The sequence below is a fragment of the Homalodisca vitripennis genome, chromosome 1, assembly GCF_021130785.1.
Source record: "Homalodisca vitripennis isolate AUS2020 chromosome 1, UT_GWSS_2.1, whole genome shotgun sequence".
In the NCBI taxonomy this organism is placed as follows: domain Eukaryota; kingdom Metazoa; phylum Arthropoda; class Insecta; order Hemiptera; family Cicadellidae; genus Homalodisca; species Homalodisca vitripennis.
Window position 1 is genome coordinate 175,879,905 of NC_060207.1, and position 6,245 is coordinate 175,886,149.

Consider the following 6,245-nt stretch of genomic DNA (forward strand, 5'->3'; position numbering starts at 1 on the left):
GAGAAAACTGGGCCAGCCTACTGATTGACAGGTTTTATTGAAGCTCAACCCGAGTTGGACGTACATCATAACAGAACTCGACATTTCGCATTAAGAAATCATGGTTCAAATCTATATTGAGGACCCAGACAGACTAAAAGACAGAGAGGCAAAATTTTTTCCATCAGATCAAGTGATAGGCTTCGCTGACGCTCAGCTAATTATATACTAATAATGGACTTAGTGGAATAATCAAGCCCAGTTAATCAATAAGAATGAGTTTACTTGTCTATAAACAAATCCCTTTATAAACGACTACAAATTAAAATATAAAAGTTTAACATGAAATAGTTTTGTTCAGTTTTAATAAGAAGCAATAATATCTACCACAGAGCTTGATTTGGAATTCTTTGGAAACATCTCAGTTACGGGGAAAAATAAATACAATCCGGCTTACTCGTTAGGTTTGAAGTGGTATATAAGAAGGAATAACTTGTGGAATTTAGAAGGGACCAAAAAGAAAGCAATGGTACGTATAAATAAGTCTGACTGTAATTAACATTTTAATGGAATTCGAAAAGGAAGGTCATGATACAGTAATAAAATCCTAATATTTGCATTTATTTTTATTTCAAAAAGAAGGCTTTATAAATAAATCCAATATAAAGTTCAAATGCTATTTCATTGTACTTTCATTACTTTAATATCGAAAAATCTTTCAAAGATTAGCGATACATATCGTATTATATTACTATAGTCGTTACACCATTTTAAAATAATTCATTTATGTTTATTTCATAAACAATGTGGGGAAAGATACAATGATAAGGATTCCATAAGATATACTGTAACAGATGGTCTATGAATCACTCAGGTTTTAGCTGCTTGATAAAAACCGACTCCTAATTTCTTACTTTCTTTGAATTATGGATTATAGGCTGAGCGTTAGTGAAGGAAACTTGAAGGCATGGAAATATATTCATTCTGTCAGTCAGTACGCACGATATATCGAAAACTAACTGACCTACAGGCTTGAAATTTTGCATGAAGCTTAACTTATATATGAGCAAAACTGAGGTCGATGATGATGCATGTCACTCGATGAAATTTGGCTGAGCATTAGCTAACTTTTAGTCTTAAGGGTAACCGTGATGGCAACGAGTTAATAGCCGAATAAATAGATTAGTAAACAAGCTGATTACAATAATATGTGACATATAACATATGTAGATTATCCATACAGTAAAAAGGAAAACATAAATGAGAAACATCATAAATAGTGACATCTGATTTCAGTGCACTCTTGTGTTGTAGTAATCTCCCTACATCACAGAAAATGTTATTTTAAACATGAGAGTGAAATTCAACTTAATAAACAAAAATGATAATGTAATATGTAACATATTTAGATAAATATTATCTGCAAGTCTTCAAATTTCGCATGAAACTCCATTTTTACATAGAGATGCGTTCTATGTCCCACCATGGAATTTAGTTTAGAGTAATTGAAACCTATCACATAGTAGGCTGACACAAATCCTTTTTTGTTTGCCGAGTTTACATAATAAATTTATTTCTTTTTTATGTCTATCCAACTGCAAGACATTCTCTCAATGAAATGAAAAATATGGGCTTGCATTCATCCTTAGTAAAGCCTGTTACGCTATGCTTGGTGCAGCGTACTCCCACCTTGTTTGTTGGTCAGTGAAAGAAGATCTTTCGATAAAATGTAATTGAAACATATCGAGATTTTCCTTATATAAAATTCCATCTAAATTTATGAAAAGTATAGCTCCAGATTTGTGTCAGTATCTTTTTAGTGCAGAAGCAAAATCTAAGAAGTGAGAGGAACGTAAATGTAAGGAACACCTTTATAGCCAAAGCTCAAGTTGATCATGTAATGGATTAGATCAGCTCTAACTTCTCTTGAAGAGTGTTGAGTTTCAGTATAGGCTCTTAGGATTGATTGGAAAGGACGCCTGGTAAGTTCCATCTACTCTATTGGAATGCCAACCTAAGCCAGTTTACAAGAATACGAAAAATATTGAAATTCTTTGAAAAACTCGTATATAGTACGTTATTTAAACATCCTTTTAAAAATCTTTAATACGATAAGCTATTTACTTAAAACAGTGACTGCTCAAAGGCATCTCAGCTAAAAAAATAAGTAAAAGTAATATAATGAGTAAAATACTAACTCTTCAAATCTCTTCATTTTCTATGGGTGGATGTAACATGTGATGTTAATAATTATTAATAATTTCAAAGAATTTCAGTTACTAAGATTTAAACTATCGAAAGATCATGCATTTAAACCTGAATATTTAAGTTTAAATCTACGTTCACATAGCAAATACTGATAAGGGATGTGGTCTTGTGCTGCAGTAAAAGTTTTTTGTATGAATTGTTATCCACTTTTACAATAGTACATATTTACGAAAAGGTATTAAGCGATATAAATATTTGTATAAATATGAAAGATAAAAATAGCAATATAGAAAAGTGCCCATAATTTTCACCTTTCTTAGTTGCCCGACTCCTAAGAATGGTCCCAAGGCATGGGTATATATAATCTCACACACCTTTGGTTCATAAGGTGGTCCAATCTGTATTTGGTTTTGGTTATTTTTTAATTTGGTAGAAATTACCCTTTAATATAACTATATGACAGTTATATGTTCGAGGAGTGAAGCATTTACTTAGTGATTTATGAGTTAAGAAAATTATATATGTCCACATACAAACGGTAAATATTCATATCAATATCTTAGGAAAATTTCTAGTAAATTACAGTTATGCAAGTGACATTCTTTCAGTAAATTTCAGTAAATTAGCGACAGGTTTAAGTAAATTAATCGGTATTATTACAATAAATGAGCCGGCCCAATAAAAACATATCATAAAAGGAGAGCTCTCTTTTTTCCTTCATGTTTCTTTGGTATTAAGTGAATATTTTATTCGCTGAGCGTTAGCATAGCCTATCACTTAAGTGGAGAAAATTTGTTATGTAAATCTGTTTGTTGCGTTAAATTATCACAAAAAACATTTTTGAAATATTTTTTATTTTGATTTTTATATTTTTAATTTATATATTTTTTGGTGAGAAGTATGTGTCTCACACCCATAAACTAGTAGTCCCAGTAGTATTTAACACATCATTGTCCTGCTGAGAAGCAATAAGGTAAAAAAAACTAATCAGTTATTCTAACCCATTTTCATTGTAATGGAACAGACTTGATTGATATAAAATAAAAAATATTCTTTTTAAATGTGGTAGACAGCAAAAAAGTTTTACAGAGGAGAATATTACACACTTGGCACATTGTTTTAGCTCTTGTTTCCTTTTATCATCAGCACAGCGATTGCATCTTCTACTTGTTTTGCCTTCTTCAGGCAGATGAGTGCCCACATTGACCATGGTTTTGATTATTTTTATATTCTTCCAACTGTTAATTTCCTTTTTAAAGGCGGATTTTTGAAACCTCAGCAAAAGAATTGTTCAGCTAGTGGTACCATGAAGGATAGAAGCGATTGTTTCCTATGTTGGACATCCTAGTGTAAAGTGCAGGTATTGACTACAGCAGATGAGAAGCTTATGTACCTTTTTGTACTTTTGTTTGGATTTTATATAAAAGTTATAAAAACCCACCTTTTCGTCCAACATGGCTACGCCTCCCATAATTTCATAATACAAAACGATGGCGTATCCATGGTACATCCTTTTTTTACGATTTTTTAAAATTCTCTTGACTGCAGATTGACTGTTGGTGTGGCAATTGCTCAAAGCAACAAATTGTTTGAAATTCTACCTTGTTACTCCAAGCACCCCTTCATTGCAAAGCAAAAAAATCACTTTCATACTTTCCAAAGCTTCTTTAAAACTTGGTAACATTCACCATATTTCCTATGAAAGTAGTGAAACTGGGATGGTCTATTTCACACAGTAATCTTTATAGAGGTAAAAAAGGACAAAAAACAGAACAGCTTCCCTCTTTGACACCTCGAACAGTTGATGAAGGTTTCCCTTTACTTTTTCTAATTGCCCGCCTTCATTCACTTTGCGCGCATAAACCTTCATATATTAGAAGTAAACGCTGGCAGAATTATACCTTTCCCATATTTGTATACCCATATATAAGGGTTTCAGTAGAACATATTGTTTCAGAGCGAACCTATCCTTGAACTTAGCCGTTACTTCATAAATGCTCTGAAAAGTCGCTTCACTTCTAGCCTTAAATAAAGTAGATTTTAAACACTAAACTAACTCATAAACATATTAAGTTTCACTACAATTCTCAGGATTTCCTGGCTAGTTGAAGTACAGTTTAGAAATCAATAGGTGAAACCTATCTCTTGACATAACTCACTTTAGAGCTGTGTTTCCCATGGATTCTTGCATGGACCAGTAATCCGAAATTTACGGTAGGCGGTTGTAACACATGATAAGAATGCAACCAGTTAATGTAATTATTTCATGAGAGTTTCTCGTATGCAAATCCCTTTTTCTTTGTTTGAGCAATATATTTAGTCCCTCGTTAGTACAGTAGCAATGAACATGAAAAGGCTCTTAGTGAAAACTTGTACAAATACTTCAAGCTCGTTGGAACCTCTATCAATGTTGGCCAATACTTCAAGCTGTTGTCCGAGTAGAACTGTTTTTATAGGGTCGAAAGTCTTTTTGAATTGGTTTTAAATAATTTTAGGCTTCTCAACTTGCTTATTCTTATTTTTACCTTGTTTCTACCGTTGCTTATTGTTAGTATTCGGCTAGTTGCAAGTTCATTCACCTTGATCTTCAGGGGCATATTCATTTTTGTCGATGACATCCATCTAGTTGCTAGACTAAAAGCACCTGGATCTAGAGAAATCTTCCCACCATCGCCAACGTTGGACTGGTTACTGGCAAAACACACCTAAAAGGTGTAATTTATCCTTTCATATTGCGATAGGATTGGATCTTCAGATGTTTGTTCACTATTTTCAGAATCAGACGAATCTGAACAGTCGCTATCTGCCAAAAACTGTTTATCTTCACTATCGGAACAGTTAAAAAGTTTGTTCTTAAAGGTTTCTATCACTGTCATACAGTGTGTCTTCTCATACAAGATAAATCAAGTATGTCATTGCTTTCTTGGCCGTTGTTGTATAAGACTGACTAGCCATGCCTACACTACTGCTGGGTTCTATAAGTCCCACAATGATATACTACTGGGACACCTGTGTCCTAGCAAAATAATGTTACGAAAACTTATTAAAAAAGTTCAAATTAACACAAACTCACAAAAACTGATTATTTTAAATTGTTTACAGGAAAATAACCAATAAAACAGTTCCTACAGAGTCAGTTAAAATAAACACAGACACATAACCTCAAAAGTTTAACTTCAAGGTAAAAAATGGCAACATTGCAAAAAACTTAAGTGCTACACCTGGTTGAGATATCACCACATCAAAGTGAAAATAACCAAATTAAATGGTACAAACAAAATTACCTCAAAATTGGCAACATTTTGTGTCTAGATTGTTTTTTTGTTGCTGGGACATATGTGTCCCATTAGTAGTGAAAGTTTTAAGCGCTAATGTGTAACCCAATTTCATGAAGCAAAAATGTCTATGTATTGTTCTTGAGAAAGATTTCACTTCCAGATTTGGACTTTTACGTAGAACTTAGTATATACGATTTTGCATGTCTAACCATATAATATGGTTGAGCGTCGTTGAAGTTTATCGTTCAGTAGGCTGGTAAAATTTCTTTTGTTTTCCGGAACATGCAAAACTTTCTTTACCGTATTTATCTATTATTCTAGTCGTATATGACAACAATGGAATGTAACATTTGATGTCAACAATTTATAGAGTAACAATTCTGCATGCAACCTCAGCGAAGTCTGTTTCGCGACACGTGGTGTCACATAGTGAAAAGTATTTTGTTCAAGTATTTCGCTGATTAAATAGTTTTTAAGATAAAAAAATATTTCGATCTTATAAATTGAATTATTGAAATTTCAGTAGGTGGTTCGTTTTCTTATTTCAAGGTAAAAAACTAAATTTTCAACAATTTGGGCACTTTTAGAGGATATAACATGTTTAATATTGTAGGATATCAAAGCGGTAATTAGGCTTAATTAGGCTACTTCAGTGTTTGCATTAAGTAGCAGTACTGTAATAAAATACAGATAAACAAAATGTAAATATAAAGTTATTTAATAGTTAATCTTTACAATACATATTTGTCTCTGAAATCTACAATCAGATTAGTTATATTA